The following is a 26,224-nucleotide window of genomic DNA, read 5'->3' on the forward strand; positions in this document are numbered from 1 at the left end:
AGAGCCGGGAGTCGAACTCATGACCTCTGACTCCGAAGCCCAGGCTCTTTCCACTGAACCACACTGCTTCTCGTTGGCAGTTGGCAGTGCCTGGCACATCGTAAGTGCTTAATAAATACCATTATTATTATTATTATTATTATTAGTGGAAAGAGCATGGGCCTAGGATTCAGAGGACCTGGAATCTGATCCTAGCTCCACCACTTGTCTGCTGTGTCACCTTGCTGTACTACCACTTAACTTCACTGTGCCTCAGTTCTGTCATCTGCAAAACTGTGATTCAATACCAGTTCTCCCTCCTACTTGTCCTGCATCTACCCCAGTGCTTAGTACAGTGCTTTCAACATAGTAAGCACTTAAATACCATAGTTATTACTATTATTACTATCATCATCATTATTATTTTTAGTCTGTGAGTTCCTTGTGGGCAGGAAACATGTCAACCAACTCTGTTATACTGGACTCTCTTGAGGGCTTAGTGAGGTTCTCTGCACATGACATGCACTCAATAAATATGATGGATTGATTAATCGATTGATTGAATATACACAGTTTCCAAACGTTTTCAGGAAAACCATCTCTTAGAATAATACATCTTCAGATACATTAAGATAGGCATCGATGTATATCTATCCTTATATAAATATATCTTTTTTTAAAACCAGCAGTCAAAAACAATAATGCAGTTGAACAGGGTACGGGTGTCCGTAATTTCACTAAACTGTGAAAGAAGAGAGATTAAGTAGCAAGTGACTCATTGTTCGGGTAAATTTGTGGGGATCCTTTTTGGTTTTAATAAAAACGTGTCAGCTCAGTGAAGCATAAGACATTTCTTGGTCAGATTTTGACGGGGAGAATCACTCAATGAACTATCTGTAGACTGACAGTGTGATTTCTAGCTCAAAGATTTTGAATAAGCATTAGAAAATATGAAATTTTTCCTGCTTCATCTCTCCAGATTAAGTACAATGGTGTGTGCAGTTAGGGGGAAATATTCCTGGGATTTAATAAGACAATAATTCATGCTGAGTAGATATGAGTGGTCATTCAGAGAACAATTGATTTTACAGTGCCTTAGTCGAAGTAACTTGTGGAAATTTGTGCACTTATTGTTAAGCTAACACAAAGAAAATAAACAGTTTGAGATTTATTTGTTACTTTTGATATACATTTTTAGTAAATCTTAAAATGTCTCTTTGTTACCTGTGGACAATAATAGTCAGTTGTCTCTCTTACTCACACTCTCTGTGAAGATAGAGAATAAAAGAGGCTGCATGATTAGACCAGAAGCCCTGGGGAAAATAGTCCTGAACCATCCATCAAGGTTTCCTTTTGGTTTCCTTCAACATTTGAATTCTTCAACATTTGAAATGATCACTTGAAAAGGACTGTTAAATGGATTGTATGGAAACTCAGTGTTTCTTTTGATTTTGTTTAACCTGCTGGTTGACCATCTTATAAATAAAACTTCTATCTCATGCTAATGTGCTTAAGGACTCAAGGAGGCCCTGGCCAGCTGAAATCAAAATATACTTCCAAACCACTGGGAAACTCTTCCATCTCAACAGCCCCAAGCACTTCCAAAAGTCTCTGAAACAGTAGAACAGAATCTTCTGTATGCAGAAGACAATGTTCTGGAGGCATATACCCAAGAAGCCATTAAAAGATGATGAATCACTTTGTAGATTTGGCACAATGCTTAGGTCCGATTCTACTTCTGAAGAATATAGAAGTTACGTACAAGCATGTACCTGTAAAATCCTATAAACAATATAAGTTTTTTATTAGCAAAGTAGAACTTAAAACATTTACCAATTTCTGCTAACAAGGCAGAGTTCTTATGCTGCACGATTTGATTGAAAATCAAATCAAAAAGATCAACATGGTCTTCAGCACACTGCCAGCAGAATGGGGCAGCAAGGGGAATCAAACCTCTTTCCAAGTTCAAGTTCTATATAGCTGTCATGGTGACCAACCTCTGAATTGACTGTGAAACCAGGACTAGGAGTATAGTATTGCTTGAGCCTCCTTCGAATCAGTCAATCAATCAGTCAAACTTATTGAGTGTTTACTATGTGCCGTGCACTGTACTAAGTTTCCTAAAATCCTCCCTTTCCTCTCCATCCAAACCGGTACCACATTAATATAATCACTCATCCTATCCCATCTGGATTACTGCATCATTCTCCATGCTGACCTCCCAGCCTCCTATGTCTTTCCACTTCAGTCCATACTCCACTCTGCTGCCCAGATCATTTTTCTACAAAAATCCTTAGGACACGTCACCCTTCTCCTCAAAAAAACTCCATTGGTTGCCCATCCACCTCCACATCAAACAAAAACTCCTCACCATTTTCCATAAAGCACTCCACCACCTTGCCCTCTCCTACCTCAGCTTGTTTTTCTCCTTCTACAACCCAGCCCACACATTTCACTCCTTTAGTGCTAATCTTCTCACTATGCCTCAATCTCGCATGTCTTGCCACAGACCCCCTAACCCGAGTCCTGCCTCTGTCCTGGAACACCCTCCTTCCTCAGATGCAACAGACAATTACTCTCCTCCACTTCAGAGCCTTATTGAAGGCACATCTCCTCCAAGAAACTGTCTTAGACTAAGCCCTACTTTCCCTCATCTCCCAATCCCTTCTGCGTTGCCATGACGTGTTTCCTTTCCTCTTCTCCCCTCCTGGCCCCACAGCACTTATGCACATATCTGTAATTTTATTTATTTGTATTTATATCTTCCTCCTCCACTCTAGACTTATGCTTGTTGTGGGTAGAGGATGTGACCTTTTATTGTTGTGTTGTACTTTCCCAGGTGCTTAGTATAGTGCTCTGCACACAGTAAGCACTTGATAAATACGTTTGAATGAATGAATGAATGAATGAATGAATGAATAAGCACTTGGGAGACTACACTATCATGGAGATGGTAGACCTGTTCCCTGCCCATAAGGAGCTTACAGACTAGAGGGGGAGATAGACATTAATAAATAAATAAATTACAGATAGGTATGTAAGTGCTGTGGGAATCAGGGAGGGGTGAATAAAGGTTTCCGATCCAAGTGCAAAGGTGACACAGAAGGGAGTGGGAGAAGAGGAAATGAGGGCCTAGTAGGGGATGTCCTCTTGGAGAAGATGTGCCTTCATCAGAGCTTTGAAGGCAGAGAGAGTGATTGTCGGATATGAAGAGGGAGGGCATTCCAGTCCAGAGGCAGGATATGGGTGAGAGGTTGGTGGCGAGATAGATATGATCAAGGTACCATGAGTAGCTTGACATTAGAGGAGCCAAGTATGCAGGCTGATTGTAGTAGGGAGGTAAGGTGAGGTAGGAGGGGGCAAGGTGAGTGAGGAGAAGGAGCTAGAGGAGGCTGTTATAAGCTACAATCATACTTGACAGCGAATGGCAGGACTAGGTTGATACCAGTGAAATCCTGGAATGCATGGAATTCACCAGCCTTGAAGCAACACTCACACAACACAACTTTGCTGGGCTGGATATGTGAGGAGATTGAAAGACAGCAAAATTCTAAATATATGGAGTATCAAAGAAAAATGCTAATTGTAATTGCCTCAGTGTCATGCCAAGGGATGGAAGAAAACTATTTGTATCCCTGGGGCTCTTAGGAATAGGGATAATCCATAACTGGGCTGAAGTCATTGAGCCCATCTTGTTCGAGTTTGGCCTTAAGAGCATAAGATCATTACGGATGTCATTCTTGGGTCAGGCCGGTAGTCACTTAACTCCTCTGTGCCTCGATTTCTTCATCTGTAAAATGGGGATTAAATCCTATTCCCTTCTACTTAGATTGTGAGCTCTGCTGTGGGACAGGGTCTGTGTTCAACCTGTTTATCTTGTATCTACCTCGGTGCTTAGTACAATGCTTGGCATCTAGTAAGTGCATAACTGGTACCATAATGATAATTGTACCACCACTTGCCTACTGTATGACTCCGGGCAAGTCACAACTTCTCTGTGCTTCAGTTTCCTCATTTGTCCAATGGGGATAAACTCTATGTACTTCTTAGACTTGGGGCCTCTCGTGGGGCAGGGTTTGTGCTCAATCTGATTATCAAGTATTTACCCCACTGCATAGCACAGTACATGGCAAAGAGTAAACAAATAATGTTATCAATATTATTATTATTGTTATTATTATTACTCACTGACATTATGACTCTGGAATGCACTCAGCCTTCCAGCATTCAGGCAAGGCTCATTATAACACAACACAACTTTGCTCGGACATTCGAGGAGACTGGAGGACAGTGTGATCCAAGCAGCTGCTGTGTGGTGAGCTGTAAAACAGTATGTGAAAACCAGCAGGAAGGGCAGAAGAAACATTGTAACGATACAGTGCAGCACAACCTCAAATGATACAGTTTGGCTGATGGCAGCTGGAAAGAAGCAGTTGCGGACATGCCAGGGAGACATTTATTAATGAAGAAAGTTACAGCTCTCCTTGAGCAGAGGCATCAGGAAGATTGGGAGCGAGCAAAGCGGAATTGTTTAAAATGGCACCAGGAACCTCAAATAGCCAATGTGACAGCGAGCAAAAGACAATCTTTCCATTTATCCATTGTGGAAAGGGCTGTCAGTCACCGTGTCTTTATCTCATGGACATAGTTCACTTTCAACAGAGTCACCTTTGAATACAAAAGTCAGCTGTCTTCCACTTGGAAGCCTCAATATTTGGTCTGTTCATGTTGTCTAGTATCTTCTTGTTCTAGACCTCGCTGGAAGGACAGAATATTCTGTTTCCTATCCCAGGCTCCGTCTGACTAATTCAGTCTCAGCATTAGCACAGGGCTCTGTTGCTAAGCTGCTTTTTTTTCACCCTTAGTTTGAAAAAATGCTTCTTATTCTCTCTACAAATTAGAACTCTAACTATCATTCTGAAGAATGCTAACTTTAAAATTGCTGATCTTAGTAGTGATTCAGAGATTTGATTAAGTCTGTGAGGAAAGGCAGCATATTAGCATCGTGAACATTAAAATGTTTGCCTATTTTGCTTAAGCTAGGGAAATCTGTAAATAAGTTGAGATTTGGTTATTCACATCTCTGTGGAAACAATGATACACTAAAAATAGACCTTGGACTGGTATACATTTCAAAGAAGTCTGCTCTCATATCGTTGGGCTCTAGGAAAAATACCAGGAGGAAATCAGCCAATTCTAAAGGAGGAGAGCATAGTGGACATAGAAAAAGGGGAATATGAAGTTGAGAAATTGCACTATAAAAGATGGGAGAATGTGGGATTCAGTAAAACACTTATCTCTTGATGACAGAGCCTAAGGATGAGCAGAAACTTAGAGAATGAGAATCTAAAGATGCTAATAAGGAAGATTACCCAGTGATATAGGAAAGACATTCTAGAATGCAATGGTTGAATAAAGTACTGGAACTTTGAATGAGTAGCAGTGTGGCCTAGTGGATAGTTCATGGGCCTGGGAGTCAGAAGGACCTGGGTTTTAATCCTGGCTCTGCCACGTGTCTGCTGTGTGACCTTGGAATCTGTGTGCAGGATGGAGTAATCTTGTACTTAGGTGTCTAAAATGAGCTCTTTTTTTTGTGTGTTTCCCAAAAGTCATTACACTGTGCTTAACCCCATGCTATCTGCAGATAGAAAACACAATATCTCTAATAAAGCAATGTGCCGGGCATTACACCTCTGTCAAATGCACATTAAAATTATGACAATAAAATAATTCCATTCTGCAGGGGAAGTAAACAGTGCTGATAAATGCTAAAGTAAGATTTTACAAGGGATATTAGGCAGACATTCAATCTTAGAACTGAATTCAAAACAAAAATATGCTGGAGATTCCATAAAGATCAAACTAATTAAGGTGCTTAATTGCTTTAAACTAATTATGGAAATTGGTAAAGAAACTGTATCTGTAAAAGAGGCCATAGCTCCCATTGCTTCCTGGAACACGGGGCATCTGGGGAATGTCCCAGTCGACTCTGCCAGTTCAGGAGATGGAAGTTTTCTGAGAGAGACTAGAAAGGCAAACAGCTCACTTCTCAGATCCTCGGTTCCATGTGAGCTGACACAGTACCTTCCCCAAAGGCCAGAGTCTTCATTCACTCATTTATTCATTCAGTCGTATTTATTAAACACTTACTTTGTGCAGAGCACTGTGCTAAGCGCTTGGGAAAGTACAATACAGCAATAAAGAGTGACAATCCCTGCCCACAGTGAGCTCACAGTCTCGAGTCTTTCCTGGAGATCACTTGGAAGACTCACTGTGGGAAAGGCTAGCCCATTCCCGTGGCAGAGGCCCAAGAGGAGAGGGGGACCCTCTGCAGGGGCATGGCCAGCTCAGGAGGTTGTGCCTTAGACTCACCTGACCTCCAGGGGAGAGCTGGGAAACCCCCTCTGCAGAGGTAAAGGGCCATGAGAATGGCCGCCCAGTTCATCATGGAGCCTCTTCCTACTAACCAGGGCAGATGCTGGGGCTGGGTTCAGCAGCTGAAAATAAAACATTGAAACTTGAGAGAAAGTGGGCGAGGGAAAGAAGGAGAGTGGCATCCAGAGCACCTACCTATCAGAGAAGCAGTGTGGCCTAGTGGATAGAACACAGGCCTGAGAGTCAGATGGACCAGGGTTCTAATTTCAGCTCTGCTGTGTGACCCGGGGCAAGTCACTTCACTTCTCTGTGCCTCAGTTACTTCATTTGTAAAATGGGGATTGAGACTGTGAATACCATGTGGGACATGGACTCTGTCCAACCTGATTACCCTGTATCTACTGCAGTGCTTAGAACAGTGCCTGGCACATGGTAAGTGTTTAACAAATACCGTGAAAAAAACCTTTGAGGGTGAAGCCATCAGCTTACATTATTGGATTTGAGTGATAAACAGTTGAGGGGGCAGAATGACAGGTCGAAAGTTTGTTTGTGATCACAAGGAAATTACAAAATGTGGCTTAGTAATATCTTGGATGTAGAACTGGGGTACTTGACCTGAAGAACTGTATATTCCTTAGGGTCGCACTCATTTCTGAGGATGTACCGCATATGTGGTTTTACATTTGAACCCAAGTCACACTTTTAAAAAGCTACAAATTGAAAATAAACTCTTTATAAGTGCGTTATCTACCAGACACATTATTTGAAAATAAAGGGAAGTGAAGTGGAGAACTACCTTCAAAATTATCTTGCAAGTTAATGTACTGTGTGTATGTCTGTAAAATATACACAAGTACACCAGGTTCTAGACACCCACAGTACATACAATCCAAAGATAAAGACCACACTGTTTGCTGACATACCCTGAGATTTGTGATTTCTGCTCCTGATGCTACATCAAATCACTACAGAGTAGTCAATTATCTCCCACCTACTTCCTTCCCTTGCCTCACTTCCCTCCTACTCTGCTTTCCCCTCCTATAACTCCCCCCTTATAGAGTGTAAGCCCGTTGTGGGTAGGGATTGTCTCTATTTGTTGTTGAATTGTTCTTCCCAAGCACTTAGTGCAGTGCTCTGCACACAGTAAGTGCTCAATAAACATGATTGAATGAATGAATGAACTCACCCTTCCCTTCTCAGATCCTCCTTTCCTTTCCTCTCTCCATCCTGCCCACTCCACGTTCCAGTATTTTTAAACTGGTGACAGACATGGCGCCATCATTGCAACCTACCTTAGCTTATGGCATGCTGCTGCCAGAAATCTCTCCAGCCACTGCTTGCCACTGCCCCAAGCCAAATGGTTAATAGCCATCATTGCCACGAGCCACAGGGGCCACAAGCTAAATAGGCAGGAGCCATCATTACCCCAAGCCACACATGCCTCCAGAAGCCACCCAGGTCCTGCCGCCTCTCTCACATTCTGCGTAGACACCATGCCACTGAGCACGTGTTCCCCTGCCCCTCTCCCAGGTATGGCATCTAGCATGAATCCTCTCTTCCCATGATTGTGTCCTGGGCAGCCCCATCCTCTCAGAGCCAGCTGGTTGCTCCACTTGTCGCCCCTTGCCAGAATATAGTGTTAGGAACAGATAGAAAAGATACAGAGGAAACAGCTGTTGCTTTAACAAAGTTAAAAAAAAAATACTGGAGGCTGAGGAGTGGAGAGAGAGGGGAAGAGAGAGTCAAGTTCAAGGTACAAGATGGCAGGAAGACACCTAATAATGGAGGGAGGTATTTATAGTGTCATTTTTAGCCTGGGCATCAGGTCGGCACTGAACAAATACCTTCATTTTTATCCACCCAAGCGCTTAGTACAGTGCCTGGCGCATAGTAAGTGCTTAACAAATACCATTATTATTATTTTTATTCAATCATATTTACTCAGTGCTTACTATGTACAAAACACTGTGCAAAGTGCTTGGGAGAGTACAATATAACAATAAACAGACACATTGCAGGTCCACAATGAGCTTTCCATTTAGAGGGGGAGGGAGACATTAATATAAATAAATAAAATTCAGATATGTACCTAAATGCTGTGGGGCTGGGAGGGGAGAGTAATAAAGGGAGCAAGTGAGGACAACACAGAAGGGAGTAGGAGAAGAGGAAAGGAAGGCTTAGTCAGGGAAAGCCTCTTGGAGAAGATGTGCCTCAGTGAGGCTTTGAAGGCAGGGAGAATAATTTTCTGTTGAATTTGAGGAGGGAGGGCACTCCAGGCCAAAGGCAGGATGTGGGCGAGGGGTCGGAGGCAAGATAGATGAAATCGAGGTACAGTGATGAGGTTGGCATTAGAGGAACGAAGTGTATGGGCTGGTTAGTAGTTATGGGGTGGCTAGTAGTAAGAGAGTAGTGAGGTGAGGTAGATGGGAACAAGGTGATTGAGTGCTTTAAAGCCAATGGTGAGGAGTTTTTGTTTGATGCGGAGATGGATGGGTGACCACTGGAATTTCTTGAAGAGAGGGGAATCATTCAGCTTTGCTATTGGATTTGAAATGCAGGGGTGTGACTAAAAAACAGCATGTCATGGATACTATTTATTATTCTTTGCTGCACTGATGGGTTTGTTACACACTGAGCCTGCCTCTACTTTTGAGCCTGCCTCGTGGAATCAAGAAGAGTGCTCCCTTTCTGCAATGCTACAGAGTTGATTTCTTTATTCCATTGTTCTTAAAACTGCACTGGCTATCACTTGTTGGTCCCAGAAAGACTCACTAGGTTAAAAACCTGGCTGTTTCAAGAAAATACCTCGGCAAAGTGTAAATCCATGCTGATAGATCTATGTTTGGGGTCCCCAGATTTGAAAAACAAGTGAGAAACCCAGCACACTCACATGCTCCTCTAACACCAACCTACTCACTGTACCTGGATTTCTTCTATCTGGCTGCCCAAAACCTGCCTCTGACCTGGAACTCCCACCCACTTCATATCCAAAAGACATCATTCTCCCTTCTTTCAAAGTCTTATTCAAATCACATCTCGTCCAAGAGACCTTTCCTTCATTTTCCCTACTCCTCCTCCCTTCTGCATCACAGTTTATTCACCCCACCCTCAACACTCATGTATATATCCATAATATATTTTAATGTATGTCTACCCCTCTAGACAGCATGGAAGCAGAGTGGCTTAGTGGAAAGAGCACAGGCCTAGGAGTCAGAGGACCCGGGGTCAGATCCTAGCTCCACCACTATTCTGCTGTGTCACCTTGGGCATATACACTTAACTTCTCTGTGCTTCAGTTCCCTCATCTGCAAAACAGTGATGCAATACCTGTTCTCCCTCCTACTTAGAATGTGAAAAATGATTATCTTGTATCTACCCCAGCTCTTAGTGGATATAGTAAGAACTTAACAAATACCACAGTTATTATTATTATTATTATTGTCCCTAGTTGCTGGAAATCCCCATTTTGCAATCAGACAGAGACTTCTTGACTTCTGCAAATTTATGCCCTTGTGCCTGGGAATTGGAAAGACTTCTTGGTGTCAGTGTGGACTGGAGGAAATGTTGGTGTGGAGAGCGGATGAGCTATTCTCTGCAACTCAGAGTAAGATACATTAATGTCAAATACTTCTCCACAACATCTCCCCAATTCACCCCATCCTCTCCATCCAGATTGCCACCCTATCAGTCCTGGCACGTCATAGACCGATTGGACTCACCCATCAGCCTCCTTTTGGACCCTCCCACCTCTGGCCACTCGCTTCTCCAGGCCATATTCCACTCTGCTGTCCAGATCAATCCCCTAGATTGTGAGCTCCTTGAAGGCAGGGACCATGTCTACCAACTCTATTCCTCTGCTCCCCCTCCCCTCCCCACCACACTGACTCCCTCCCTTTTCTCTACCCCACTTCTTCCCCTCCACCCACAGCACTTGTTTATATATTTACATATTTATAATTCTATTCATTTATATTAATGATGAGTATATACCTATAATTCTATTTATTTATATTGATGCTATTGATGCCTGTTTACTTGTTTTGATGCCTCTCTCCCCTTCTAGACTGTGAGCCTGTTTTGGGCAGGGATTGTCTCTGTTGCTGAATTGTACTTTCCAAGTGCTTTATACAGTGCTCTGCACACAGTAAGCACTAAATAAATACGATTGAATAAATGAATGAATGTATGAACTCTATGAATGATCGAATGAATGAACTACTCTAACTGTTTAGTACAGTGCTCTGCATAAGGTAAGAGCTCAGTGAATACCATTGATTGATTGAGCTGACAATACGTAGCAGAAATAGAAGTTGTTTCCCGCTAAACCCCAGTGTAGAGACAATTACTCATTATATAAAAGTAAGTAAAGATCTGCAGAGCATCTACTTAAGCCTAAGCTCTCAATGGACTGCCAGGAGACTCTCCAGAAATGCAGGTGGTGGCCATGGCAGCTTGGGATCCTCTAATAGAGAACAAGAAACATAGAATCAGTGGTTGCTGCTTCTTTCGGGAAAGGAGGTGGTGGCTCCACAGAAGTGGGACAAGCCTCCAAATTCCTTGGGATGACAAACTGCTGGGAGACCAGACCACCAGCGCTGACAGGATTGACTAGAAGAGCTATCAGCCAATCAGTGATATTTATTGAGTGCTTACTGTGTGCAGAGCACTGTGCTAAGTATTTAGGTGAGTAAAATACAAGAGTTGGCAGGCACGTTCCCTGCCCACAACAAGTTTATCATTTAGAGGGGGAGACAAAAATTGTTATAAATAAATAAGTTGCAGCTATTTACTTAAGTCCTATGGGATCTGCTTCCTTTTTCTTTCACAAATATTTTCCTTCCCTAAGTCATGCCACAAGGACCCATTTTCAAAGGCCACTTGTTTGCAGTGTGACCTTGGGCTTGGGTTAGACTGTGTCCAATCTGAGTAGCTCATGTCTACGCCGTTGCTTATTACAGTGTCTGCCACATAATAAGTGCTTAACAAATACTATAAAAAAAAGCAAGGACCTACTTCTTTTATCCAATTTTCCTTTCGTTATTTGAAACTACATCTAATAGAATTTGCTGAGGCCAGGAAGCCACTGCTTTGGTGGTGTGGTCCAGCAGGCTCCCTGCTCTCTGTGACTTCTGCTTTTGATGTAAATTGGGTAAGTAAATCATGCCGAAAGCTTTGCGTGGGCAACTGCTGCATTCAGCAACAGTACGGTTGGGCAGAGATCCAAATCTTTCTCCCATTAAGCTGGAGAGATTCAAATTGGGAAATTCACAGCACTCCAGAGCCTGAAGGAATTACAACCTAGCCCTGTCCCTTATCTTCCTAAGGAACCAGCAGCTATACCCCACTATTCAACTGTTCATGATCCATATGATACATATTTGAGGAACACATCACCACTCTATTTTGGTTTATTTACTTTTTATTGGTTTATTTATTTATATTAATGTTAGTCTCCCTCTCTATAAAGTAAACTTGTTTCAGACAGGGAGCATGTCTACTGGTTCTGTTGAGTTGTGCTCTCCCAGAAGCTTCATGCACAGAGTAAGTGCTCAATAAATATTATGTATTGATTGATTGATATGCCTGTGTTTTTTAACTGTTCACCTATTTCATCCTGACATATTTATACTACTTTCCTTTATATCTTTATTCTCCCTCCTTCTCCCAGTCACTGTAAATCCTTTTGGTCTCTCTTTCTCCCCCAGTTTGATTTTCAATTCTTTGAGAGTAGAGTAACTGTGTTTTACTTCTGTGTATTCTCCTTAACTCTTTGATGAGTGCTTTTCACTCATAGGCACCCAGTATTCAGTTTTTACTTGCACAGCTAGTCCACCTTTTAGCACAGTTTTTGTTATGGGTGGGGCAATTATGCAGGTCATGTAATAGTTAAGTATACCAATAAGGGGAGAAGAAAAAAATGAAGAAGGAAAAAGAAAAGAGGGGAAGAGGTCACCACTTAGTGGAAAAAGTCCTCCTTGCTGCATTGTCTCTCCCTCACCTTCCTTCTCCTCCGATGCTTGCAGCTATTGCTTTTTTAATGGTATTTTTTAAGCACTTACTACATTACAGGCACTGTTCTAAGCGCTGGGGTAGATACAAGGTAGTGAGATTCGACACGGTCTGTGTCCTGTATGGGGTTTACAGTCTTTATCCCCATCTTGCAGATGGGGTAACTGAGGCACAGAAAAATGAAGTGACTTGCCCAAGGTCAACCCAGCAGACAAGTGGCAGAGCCAGGACTAGGACCCAGGTCCTTCTGCCTTCCAAACCTGTGCTCTACCCACTAGGTCACACTACTTACAATTATGTGGTAAAAAAATGGATGGGGCAATTTTTCAGAGGAGACAGTAATGCAATATGTCAAACCATTTCTGGATTGATTGATTAATTTCATTTTAAATTGTAGTGCCCTTGGGAATGTTCTTTAACACCCTTTTTATCCATCTCCTCTGTCTACCCTCCACCTTGATACTGCGTGCCAAATTGTCATTTCATTGCAGGTCACTTTGAAAGCGTGGCACCGTTGGGCCTTGTGAAACTGTGTTAGTACCACAACTCTTCCTTTTTGCTGGTTTTATGGGGTACTTGTGGATATTTAATTGAAGAACATGCACACGTTCAGTTAGGACTAAATGAAAACTAGTTCCTAAGGGAGATGTGAAACATGAACTACTCTGATCATACAGACTCTGATCATCCCAGGCCTTGGCTCCCAGCATGCCCTGTGCCTTGTGGACTGTGAGAGACACAAACTGCAGCAGCTCTGCCTCTACCAAATTAGAATATTGGGAAGCTTCCATGGTGACCAGGCTCTATATGACCTGGGAGGTAGTGCTCAGAAATCCCTACCGGTTATTTGACCACTGGACTTGTTGGGCTTGTCTTTTAAGTTTGTTTTCATCTTTCCTTATGCATCTGGAGCCAAATCTCTTTCTCCCACCCTTGCTGTAGATAGTTGTCACCCGTTCACACCTATCCCGCCGTCAACCTCTGGCCCACATCCTACCGCTGTCCTGGATTGCCCTCCCTCCTCACCTCTGCCAAACTAACTCTTTTCCCCTCTTCAAAGCCCTGAGAGCTCACCTCCTCCAAGAGGCCTTCCCAGACTGAGCTACCTCCTTTCCCTCTGCTCCCTCTCTGCTCCCCTTCTGCTCCCCCTCCACCCTCTGTTCCTTCCCCTTTCCCCCCTTCACCTCCCCTCAGCTAAGCCCCCTTTCCCTAATAATGTTGGTATTTGTTAAGCGCTTACTATGTGCAAAGCACTGTTCTAAGTGCTGGGGTAGACACAGGGGAATCAGGTTGTCCCACATGGGGCTCACAGTCTTAATCCCCATTTTCCAGATGAGGTAACTGAGGTGCAGAGAAGTTAAGTGACTTGCCCATAGTCACACAGCTGACAAGTGGCAGAGCTGGGATTTGAACCCATGACCTCTGACTCCAAAGCCCATGCTCTTTCCACTGAGCCACGCTGCCCTCTGCTCCTCCCCCTCTCCCTTCCCTTCCCCTCATGTATATATATATTTTTATTACCCTATTTATTTTGTTAATGAGTTGTACATCTCTTTGATTCTATTTATCATGATTGTCTTGTTTTTGTCCATCTGTCTCCCATGATTAGACTGTGAGCCCGTCATTGGGCAGGGATTGTCTCTGTTGCCGAATTGTACATTCCAAGCGCTTAGTACAGTGCTCTGCACATAGTGAGTGCTCAGTAAATACTATTGAATGAATGAATGAATGGATGAATGAATGAATGGTGAGCCTCTGGAGGTCCCAGGTGATTGACTAATTCTCACCGGTGGTTTTTTTTTCCTTAGGGCTTAGTGTAGTGTTTGGGCACAGTAAGCATATAGTAAATGCTAACACTGCTGTACTGTTTCTTAGTATTTAGTATAGTGCTCTACAAACATGATGTGCTTAATAGATAATAAAAAATAATAGTTATGTATTTAAGTACTTAGTATGTGCCAGACACTATACAAAGCACTGGGGTGGGTACAAGCACATTGGGTTGGACACAGTCTCTGTCCCATGTGGGGCTCAGAGTCTCAGTCTCCATTTTACAGATGAGGAAACGGAGGACCAGAGAAGTGAAGTGACTTGCCCAAGGTAATACAGCAAACAAGTGGTGGAGCCAGGATTAGAACCCATGACCTTCTGACTCCAGACTTATGCTCTATTTTTACTACACCTTGCTGCTTCCCATGCTATTACTACTAATATTATGTTGAGAAGCGGCATAGCCCAGTGGATAGAGCATGGGCCTGGGAGTCAGAAGGACCTGAGTTCTAATCCAGGCTCTGCCACTTATCTGCTGTGTGACCTTGGGCAAGTCACTTAACTTCTCTGTGCCTCTGTTCCCTCATCTGTAAAATGGGTATTAAAATTGTGAGCCCAGTGTGGGGCAGGTACTGTATGAAACCTGATTTGCTGGCATCCTCCTCAGTGCTTAGTACAGAACATTGAAGCAGCATGGCATGGTGGCTAGATCATGGGCCTGGGAGTCAGAAGGTCATGAGTTCTAATCCCAGCTCCACCACTTGTCTGCTGTATTACCTTGGGCAAGTCACTTCACTTCTCTGGGCCTCAGTTCTGTCATTTGTTAAATGGGGATTGAGACTGTGAGCCCCATGTGGGACAGGGACTGTGTCCAACCTGATTTGTATACACCCCAGAACTTAATACAGTGCCTGGCACATAGTAAGCACTTCACAAATGCCATTATTATTATTACTAATAATGATAAATGCCAAATTATTATTCATTCAATTTTATTTATTGAGCACTTACTGTGTGCAGAGCACTGTACTAAGCACTAGGAAAGTACAATTTGGCAACAGGGACAATCCCTATCCAACAACGGGCTCACAGTCTAGAAGGGGGGAGACAGATAACAAAACAAAACTAGTAGACAGGCATCAGTAGCATCAAAATAGATAAATAGAATTATAGCTATATACATGTCAATAAAATTAATAGAATAATAAATGCGTACAAATATTCACAAGTGCTGTGGGGTGGGGAGGGGTGTAGAGCAGAAGGCGGGAGTGGGGACGATGGGGAGGGGAGGAGGAGCAGAGGAAAAGGGAGGCTCAGTCTGGGAAGGCTTCCTGGAGGGCTTTGAAAGGGGGAAGAGAGCTAGTTTGGCAAATGTGAGGAGGGAGGGCATTCCAGGCCAAAGGTAGGATGTGGGCCAGGGGTCAACGGCAGGACAGGTGAGAACAAGGCACAGTGAGGAGGTTAGTGGCAGAGGAGTGGAGTGTGCGGGCAGGGCTGTAGAAGGAGAGAAGAGAGGTAGGAGGGGGCAAGGTAATGGGAGAGCTTTGAATCCAATAGTGAGGAGTTTTTGTTTGATAAGGAGGTTGATAGGCAACCACTGGAGAGTTTTGAGGATGGGGGTGACATGCCCAGAGCACTTCTGTAGAAAAATAATCTGGGTAGCAGAGTGAAGTATAGACTGAACTGGGGAGAGACAGGAGGTTGGGAGATAGGAGGTTGGGAGATCAGAAAGGAATTATTGTTATTATTAATAATAATAATACTGTATGGCTGTCTGATCTGTTTTAAGATTTCACAGGGAACAGTTATGGGTTATACTTTTGCTCCAGAGAGCTCCTGTGCCTGTGGAGAAATAGGAAAGGACTTGCTGGGTTTCTCAGCAACTTCTAGCCCAGACAGCAGATCGGAATAACTTTTCAGTAGATACCAGAAAAGAGGGCCTTCAGCTTCTGCTGGTAGCACTCTGCAGAGAGACCATACTGGCATCTCAAAATTGATTAAGAAAGTAAAAATGATTAGAAAACAGCCAGAACAGAATGATGTGGAAATTAGAAATGCGAGTCCCGTAACTGGTGGTTTAGGACTTTTTGTTACTTCCATTCAACTTCATTATTCAGTTGCTCTTCATAACATCACTGCCCTCTATACTATAAGCTCCTTGGGGGAAGGGAACATGTCTACCATCACTGCTGTATGGTACTCTCCCAAGTGCGTAGTACAGGGCTGTGCACACAGTAAGCACTAATAAATGCCACAGATTGATTGATTGCTTAAACCACCCCAGTAGCCATTTTTGCTTAGCAGTGAGGAGTAGAGAGTTAGCCACCCTCTCCTGAATTCCACCTGTGGAGTTGAATAGGACCATTCAAGACAAAAACATACTCTTAGGTCCACTTAGTCTAGCAGTTACCATGGTCCAAATTAACTGAATAATTGTCAGATTTCCTTGCTGATCCCCAGGATGTGAAAGATGGTCACATGACCGCATTTCCCTTCAGTCTTCCAATCTCAGCGCTCATGTGGAGCTCTGAACCATGTGCGTTTATGGATACTTTTCTCTGGCCCTTATATTCCTGTGTGTATCTGATATCAGATATTAGAGAAGCAGCGTGGCTCAGTGGAAAGAGCCCAGGCTTGGGAGTCAGAGGTCATGGGTTCAAATCCCAGCTCTGCCACTTGTCAGCTGTGTGACTGTGGGCAAGTCACTTCACTTCTCTGTGCCTCAGTTACCTCATCTGTAAAATGGGGATTAACTGTGACCCTCACATGGGACAACTGATTACCCTGTATCTACCCCAGTGTTTGGAACAGTGTTTTGCACATAGTAAGTGCTAAACAAATACCAACATTATTATTATTATCAGTCTTGTGTCTCTGAGCACACTGACAATAATAACTGTAGGTTTTGTTAAGCATTTATTATGTCCCAAACATAGTACTAAGCAATGGGGTACATACAAGCTGATTAGGTCAGACACTGTCCATGTCCCTTATTGGGCTCGGAACTAAGTAAAAGAGAGTACAGGTATTGAATCCTCATTTTACAAATGAGGAAACCGTGGCACAGAAAAGTTAAGTGATTTGTCCAGGCAAGTGACAGACCCAGTTTTAGAACGGAGTTCCTTTGACTATGAAATCTTTGCTCTTTCCAGTAGGCGACAATGCTTCTTCCTTCTATACTTCTGCCTTGAAGTTCTGAGTACTGACTGGCTACTATAGACTACTGTGGACTACTGTCTGGACAGTGATACTTAGTGTTTGTTTTGCATTGTTTAACTGAGTACCTCAATGTCCACTCACACCCCTGGAGAGCAGCACTCTATTGTCCTGACATCTTTTCCTCCAGCACATCCTCAGAATCTATGGCTTCCTTTCCAATCTCCATCTCTTTTCTGTATCCTGGAATCCCCAAACCCTTGGCCTGGGGAGAACTTGAGAGGTCACTTGCTCCAGCCATCTGCCTCCAGGCCAGTGAATACCTTACCCATCCTGTACAGATGGGTGTCTCTGTGGGGTGGAGGCCCCACAATTCCCCTTGGCAGATCCAGCTTCTATCCCGCAGCTTCTCTCTCTCCCCCACTCCCCGGCTGCCAACCCCTTCTCTTTCCCTCTCTTTCCCTTTCTTTTGGTAATTGTTAAGCATTTGCCATGCTTGTACTGATTGCTAGGATAGATATAAGATAATCAGGTTGGACACAGCCCCTGTCCCACGTAGGGCTCTCTGTCTAAGTTGGAGGGAGGAGTAATCCAATCGGTTTTAAAAATGAGGTAACTGATTTGCTAAGCGATTTGCCCAAGGTCATATAGCAGGCTAGCGGTAGAGCAGGGATTAGAACTCCTATCCTCTGATTCCTAGGGCCATGCTACTAGGGTATGCTGCTTCCCAGATTTTCCTGATGAGCCCAGAAGCTGGCCTCCTGGATTTTGCCTTTACTGCCTGGATCTGTGGTTGTCTTTCCTGTTTATGATCCTGGCATTTCACTCAAGGAAACTTTTTCCACCTGACTAGCATTTCAGGGCCAGGCATGCAGCTCCCCAAATGCTACCCGGTTTTTAAAATGCTTCTTGCACGATTCTTTTATGTCTGCACTTTCCCAGGCTCAGAAAGCCCCTGAGAGAATCCCTGCCATGAGGTCAAGTTGTAGATTTATGCAGGTGGCTAGGTAACTACTCTCCTCATATGAGGAATTATTTCCAATCTGAAGGGATAAATGTGAATTCAGCTTGAAATTGCAGGAAATACTGAACAGAATAGAAGTATAAGTGCCCTTGGGAGTGCGTGTGTGTGTGTGCTTGTTTTTCTACACTGTCATCATAGGATTTTAAGGAGCAGTTGAAATAATCACAGATCAGACTTTTTAATGGCACATTCAGGATGAAATGAGATGATCATTTCTGGACTCATAAGGAGAGGGTGTGGGGGTGAGATAATCACTCTCTATGTCAAAAGTTGAGGTTTCTCAGCTGGCCGGATCCAAGAAGCCAAACCTTGGGGACCACACAAAATCAGAAGACCACCTGGGCAATGGATGAAAGTGAAGCTGAGACCCAAGCAGCCTAGAGCCCCTTGTTCGATTCCCCCTGCAGGTTCCTGGGGGAATCGAACCCCAACCCCTGCCAGAACTTAGGCTGGGTCTAGCCTCAGGATCTTGTTTGGAAGGTTGGAAAGTTTTTATTTTTATTTTCTTAATGGTATTTGTTAAGTGCTTACTATGTGCCAGGCACTATAGTAAGCTCTGGGGTAGATACAAGCTAATCAGTTTGGACAAAGTCCCTGGCCAACATAAGACTCACAGTCTCAAGTCCCATTTTACAGGTGAAGTAACTGAGGCACAGAGAAGTTTAATGACTTGCCCAAGGTCACACAGCAGAACAAGGATTTAGAACTCAGGACCCCGACTCCCAGGCCCATGCTCTTTCCACTAGACTACGCTGCTTGTGGCAGGCACACTGGACTGGCTGACCCTGTGGGAAACTGAGGACAAGGAGGACCTTAACCTCCTGCCCATCCCATTGAGAAATCAGTGGTGTTTGTTACTGTTACTGCTTTTGAGTTGCTCTCTCTTTCCCTGTGTCAGTTCTTTTCACTACATTCCCTGGCCTCCTGCCTGCCATTTATACTGTGAGCCCTCTATGGGTCAAGGGTCAGGTCTCAATCAGTATCCATGTGTTACCCCCCAGTGCACAGTAGAGTATCTTGCACTTTGTGAGTGGTAATAAGTGTTCTATTGATTGATCTGGGGGCTTGAATGATCTCCATAATTTACCAGAGAAAGTCTGGCTTTTGGCCCCCTTGGCTTTTCGACAGCAAAACCAGTCTGAGAGCTGATGGGAGCCAACTTGCCTACTTTTCTTCCTGTCTTGTATGTTTTCCTTCTGAAGCAAATTCTTCACCCCAAATCTGTCTGAATCGATTCTCTTAACCCTTCATTTCCTCCCCAACCCCCTTGAATCTCTACCGGAACCAGTGTAATTTTGAAGAAATGGGAGGAAAATGTGCAATGTGCAAAACTTGAAATATTGATTGAGTTTAGAAAGTATTCGGGTAAGACCATGCTCTATCCTTATGTAATGCCAGGTGCAGTGTGACCCAGGGATCCGAGAACTTAAAGCTCCCCTTGAGTTTGATCGTTACTGATTGCAGTATCTCACTGAACATCGTGATGCTAACTTGCCCTGATACCTGATGAAAAGTGGTCCCCAACCTGTGCCAATCTGAAACTCTGGGCTGTTGGTTTTGTGGATGCATTGTGCACCACTGAACAACAATAATAATAATAATAATTAATAATTATGGTATTTTTAAGTACTTACTATGTGCCAAGCACTGTTCTAAGCTGTATCTAAGAGTAGATACAAAGTAATCAAGGTGTCCCACTTGGGGCTCACAGTCTTAATCCCCATTTTACAGATGAGGCAACTGAGGCGTAGAGAAGTCAAGTGGTTTGCCCAAGGTCACACAGCAGACAAGTGGCGGAGTTGGGAATAGAATCCATGTCCTCTTACTCCCAAGCCTGTGTTCTTTCCACTAAGCCATGTTGCTTCGCTACATATGAAAATAACCCACACACATTCTTGCCTTCGTCCACATCCTTGTTTGATCCATAGAGCTTTGCCTTCTTTGACAGAGCTTGTCAGTTGTAGTGGCTAAGTCTGTCACATGTCCTGAGTGAGAGTTTCTTTGGATAGCCTCAAGATATCTTTTATCCATGACAGTGGATCCATTCTATGGCTGTCTTAACTTTTGGGGAAGGGTAATCCCCTGCCTGGGCCAGAAAAGTGGGCTTCCATCCTGGGGTTGTCTGCCCATCTCTGGTTTCCCCTCTTTACCTCAGTATTGTCAGGGAAGGAAAATAGGCTGTTGGGGGTGGAGTGGACAGCCCTCATCTCTTCACTGGGTAGAATGCAGCAATCCCTGCAGGTAGGGCTTCTTATCTACACTCCTACCTAACTTAGAATCCCTTTGAAGTGGCCCAGGGAAAGGAGCTGGCTAGCAGGGGTAATCTAAAATGATCAGGAAGGGAGCAGCTTCTATTTTTGGGGTGATATTTGTTAAGTACTTACTATGTGCCAGAAACTATGCTAAGCATTGGGGTAGATACAAGATGATCAGGTTGGACATGGTTCCTGGCCCACGTGGAGTTCACAGTCTTAGTACCCATTTCATTCACACATTCATTCAATCATTTATTCAATCATATTTATTGAGTGCTTACTGTGTGCAGAGCATTGTACTAAGAGCTTGGAAAGTGAAATTCAACAATAAAGAGAGACAATCCCTGGCTACAATGGGCTTACAGTCTAGAAAGGGAAAGACAGACATCAAAACAAGTAAACAGGCATCAATAGCATCAATATAAATAAATAGAATTATAGATATGTACACATCAAAACAAGTATTAATATAAATAAATAAAATTATAAGTATATAATATACACTTGTATATATACAAGTGCTGTGGGACAGAGAGGGGGGTTAGAGCAAAAGGAACAAGATAGGGCGATGGGGAGTGGAGGGGGATCTGAGGAAAAGGGGGGCTTAATCTGGGAAAACCCATTTGATGGGTTAGGAAACTGAGGCACAGAGACGTTAAGTGATTTGCCTAAGGTCACCTAGCAGGGCCTTCTGAATCCCACCCCACCAGGATGAGGGGCACTCTTTGATGATTACTGATTGAAGGTGACAGGTGCAAAAGGAGATATTTCTTCGTTTAGAGAGGAATGAGCCCATGAAATCTGTTACCACAAGAAGCTGTGCAGACGGAAGCAATCAGCTGGCTCTAGGTGGTTTGCCTAGATCTGTGGATGAGTAGTGATGCTGGATCACTAGAGGGAGATATAGGGATGGAGGGGGAGAGACTTGCTCATTCATATCTGTGCTCCAAGTATATTCAACTCCAGAGGTCGCACAGTATTTTCTTCAAGTGTATGAAAGAGAACAGCATTTTACTAACACTGTGGTGCTTATAGCAATATGCAGTGTGGACTAGAGAATATTAATAGGGTTATGGTAGCCTGGAGTCCCTGTGTTTCTATAAATGAGGTTCTAATTTAAGTTTAATGGAACTGAAGATTTAAAAACAGAAGAAAACTTTTCTGACAAAAAAATATTCTTGAAGCCCTGTGAATTGGTCCTCAGGTGCTGCTTCGATGCAGATCATTCCTGGTTGTCCAACACCTTGCCCAAGTTAATCATTTAAATCAATAAATAGTATTTATTGGGTGCCTATTCTGAGATGAGCAGTGTTCTAATGCTTGGGAGAGTACAGTAAAGAGAGTAGACACAATCCCTTCCCTCAAGAAATTTATAATCCAGCAGATTACAATCCACATTTATGGCTCAGCATCTACTGGTGTATCTCAGCACTATTTCTGCTGTGCACTTTCCTTTCCAGCAATCTGCCCAGTTGATCAGTAATCCTTAGTATTGATTAAGCACATACCATGTGTGTGAGCTCTAGGGAGAAAGGTATTCAGCCATAGTCCTTGGCCACAGTGGGGTCAAGTTTCGGGAAGGAGAGGATAAACATAGAAATACTGAATGGAAATTATAATAATGATGTACTTGTTAAGCATTGATTATGTCCCAAGCATTGTACTAAATGCTGGGGATGGACACAATTCCTATCCACATGGGGATCACTGTCTAAGTAGGAGAGAATAGGATTTAAAGCCCCATTTTCAATATAAGGAAACTAGGTAGTAATAATAAAAATAATTACTGTTATTATTGTATTTGTTAAGCACTTACTATTTGTCAAACACTGTTCTAATCTCTGGTTTAGATACCATCAGACACAGTCTCTGTCCCACATGGGGCTCACAGTCTAAGTAGGAGGGAGAACAGGTATTGAATCCCCATTTTACAAATGAGGTATTTGAGGGGCAGAGAAGTGACTTGCCCAAGGTCACATAGCAAACAAGTGGCAGAGCCAAGATTAAAAACCAGGTCCTCTGACACCCAGGCCTCCGGTCTTTCCCTAGGCCATGCTTCACAGCTGAAATTGAGACAAATTTATACACCCAAGAACCTAAGCAATTGCTTCATGTTGACTTTAGATCAAAGACCAACCCATAGAATCTGACTGTTCATAATGGAAAAATTACTTTACATGACAATGAAGTCACACTTTGCCTACCTTTCTGTCTTTCTCAGCCTCTGTCTTGCAGCCTCTCAGTCTTATGAAGTACCCAGGAGATGCAGTGTGCTGTTTTAGATGCTTGGGCTGTTCAGAAAAATCAAATGACACCTTTCTTGCCCTCAAAGAGCTTTATAGTGTAACAAGGGATTCATACATAAAAAAATATCTACAACTAGTGTTCAAAATAAATAAATACAGAGTGGGTAAATAAGTTCATAACCGCCCACTCCCCCCTCTAAATAGCTTGTAACCTTATGGATTTTGCTTATAAAGGAGAGAAGGGAGGAAAGGAGGAAAGAAGGGACTGGATCCTGCTTCTTTGGGTTGCGGGAAAATTTTGGACAAGTCCCAGGAGAGTGAGGACTTAAATGTGATTTTCCCTACTGGCCTGCTTTTGTCAGTAAGGGTAAGGACTTGGTAGCCAAAGGAGCTTCTGGGATCTGGGTGTAAACATGCCAGTCAGAGGCAGGCAGAGAACAGGTAATGCAGGAAGGTGTGATTTGCAATGTCTTTGTTTTCCCCTGCTAAGGTCAGTAAAACCAAGTTTCTACTTTTTAGAGCCAAATGACAAAAGGAGGAGAACCAAAGCAGCTAAACTCAGGGGACTCACAAAGATTTTTGGTTGTTCTTGTGCAGACATTCACTCTCACTATCCTAGTTCAATTGTGTTTAGCAAAATGTGGAGACCACAAGTGCATTGACTTGGAAGTTTTGGCTGGGAAAAAGTTAGACTATCCCAATTTCTGTGTTTTGAGGTTGTTTAGATTGGCGCAAGTAATTGGAGACAGGTTTCTCTCTCCCAGAAGCCTTGTGGATACTCTTCAGCTCCTTGAAAAATCTCAAATACCAAGCAGTTCTGGGAAAGTGGCCAGCTAATGTAATGTAATGTTGGTATTTGTTAAGCGCTTACTATGTGCCGAGCACTGTTCTAAGCGCTGGGGTAGACATAGGGGAATCAGGTTGTCCCACGTGGGGCTCACAGTCTTAATCCCCATTTTACAGATGAGGGAACTGAGGCCCAGAGAAGTTAAGTGACTTGCCCACAGTCACACAGCCGACAAGTGGCAGAGCTGGGATTCAAACTCATGAGCCCTGACTCCAAAGCCCGTGCTCTTTCCACTGAGCCACGCTGCTTCGCTGCTGCTGCTGGTTCTAGGGCGGGGGAGAGAAGCAGGGGAGGAGGCAGAGGAGATAGCGGGAAAGAGCTGAGAGAGAGAGGGGAAGGGGAAGGGGAGGATAGGAAGGGGCGGGCGGGAGGAGGTTGTATCATACTGTACCATGTTGCTATATTACCGATTTCGCTTGTTATTGTTTATTGTCGTCAGTGCTGCCTCCCACCTCTCTGGCCTCACCAGCCGCTTGACTTTGAGTTTGATCAGGTCAGCCCTTAATCAAGCCTACCCCTGACCCTGGTCATCGCCCGCTTATTAGCACTATTGTATTGTATCATACTATATCATGTTGCTATATTACCGATTTGGTTTGTTACTGTTTATTGTTGTCAATGCTGCCACCCACCTCTCTGGCCTCACCATGTCCCTCCTCCCCTGTGCCCAGTGAATCAGAAAAACGATGGCACCTAAAGCATCTGAGAGCTAAAGCCAACTGAGGAATTGGGTCAAAGCAAAGGGCCCTCTGGGTCACCATTTTTCTGACCTGGACTTCCTGAATGCTCCCAGGATCCATTCTGCATATTTTTACAAAGGAAAAGGAGACACCTGGAGTGTGGAAGAGAAATTTGCATATACATATGCTAGAATTGATGATCAGTGTAGGCTCTGGGCATTGAAAAGTACCATAGCCAAGTGGATAGAGCATGGGCCTGAGAGTCAGAAGATCATGAGTTTAATCCCGGCTCTGCCACTTGTCTGCTGTGTGACCTTGAGCAAGTCAATTCACTTCTCTGGGCCTCAGTTACCTCATCTGTAAAATGGGAATTGAGACTGTCAGCCCCATGTGGGACAGGGACTGTGTCCAACCCAAATTGCTTGTATCTACCCCAGTGCTTAGAATAGTGCCTGGCACATAGTAAGCACTTAAATACCATAATAATTATTATTAGAGATGCACACTGCATCCTCAGCTTCACAGCCAGAGATCTTATCCTTTCCCTCTTGCTCACCTTCAGTGGCCACAAGTCTAAAATAAGGCAGGGGAGTGGTGGGCCTCTGTAAAGTTACTGAAAGAAGCCAGGGCATCCTCTCTGAATCCATCACCCTGGAGTCTATGCTGAATAGTCAAGAGGAAGAAACATCCTTTTGCTAGAGGGAGTCTTTTCATCCAGAGTTCTGAGGCCCTGCCCACCTGACTGGGTGTCTGTGGTCGGATTCTAAACAAGGTAGGGTGCCAAAGAATATTTCGCTGGGGTTAAAAAAATATGCAAACTTGTTCTTGCTGAATTTTGATATGAAGAAGCCCGATTGTTTGATATATTCATTCATTTTTATTAAAGTTCTCTTCAGAAAATGCAGCACCAATTCCATTAAACCTAAGTGTGAGGTAGAGATGTTGAAATGTCACTTAGGATCAAGGACACGAAATCAAACTACTTTTGACACTGTACTTTCATCACTTCCCAAATTGAGGTGGTAATTTATTATCTTTAATTCTCAACCTGAATGGTTTTCTTCCGATTATATGCCTGGCTTCATGGCTCTATCAAGCGTGATTACATTTGCATTGTCTTTCTTAGAAAAATGTGGTGTGAGAGTATAATCTGGAAATTAATTTTAATAAGCACATGAAGAAAGATACTTGGCTTTTGTGTTCCTTTTTTTTTTACCTGTCAGGAAACAGTCAGGCTACAGTTTAAAGCCCATCTCCCCATTTTGTTGTCTTGTCTTGTCTTATCGTGTTGAGTCATTTCCTACCCATAGTGATGCAATGGACACATCTCTCCCAGAGCACCCCACTTCCATCTGCAATAGTTCTGGTAGTGTATCCTTAGAATTTTCTTGGTAAAAATATGGATGTGGTCTACCACTGCCTCTTTCTGCACAGTAAATTTGGGTCTCCACCCTTGACTCTCTCCCACGTTGCTGCTGCCCAGCACAGGTGAGTTCTGACTTGTAGCAGATTGTCTTCCACTCACTAGCCACTGCCCAAGCTAGGAATGGAATGGATATGCCTTTCCTTGATTCTTCTTCACATAGTCACTGGCAGCGTACTGGAAACTTTCCAGATGTGACCCTGAGAGGGGCCCAGTTTAGTTACTCTTTGAAACAAATCACTAGCCATTTCATCTCAGCACTGATTAAAAACTCTGCTTCTGAGAAGCAGAATGTCCTAGTGGATAGAGCATGGGCCTGGAATTTAGAAGGTCCTGAATTCTAATCTCAGCTCCTGCACTTGTCAGCTGTGTGATCTTGGGCAAGTCACTTCACTTCTCTGTGCCTCAGTTACCTTATCTGTAAAATGGGATTAAGACTATGAGCTCCACCTGGGACATG

The 26,224-nt window shown here is 43.5% G+C and overlaps 1 protein-coding gene across 3 annotated transcripts in view; it reads left to right on the forward strand.

The window, feature by feature from the left end:
- Window positions 1-26,224, forward strand: part of IMMP2L (inner mitochondrial membrane peptidase subunit 2) — a 912,519-nt gene that overhangs the window by 419,819 nt on the left and 466,476 nt on the right. The window lies entirely within an intron of this gene.

The sequence above is a fragment of the Ornithorhynchus anatinus genome, chromosome 10, assembly GCF_004115215.2.
Source record: "Ornithorhynchus anatinus isolate Pmale09 chromosome 10, mOrnAna1.pri.v4, whole genome shotgun sequence".
In the NCBI taxonomy this organism is placed as follows: domain Eukaryota; kingdom Metazoa; phylum Chordata; class Mammalia; order Monotremata; family Ornithorhynchidae; genus Ornithorhynchus; species Ornithorhynchus anatinus.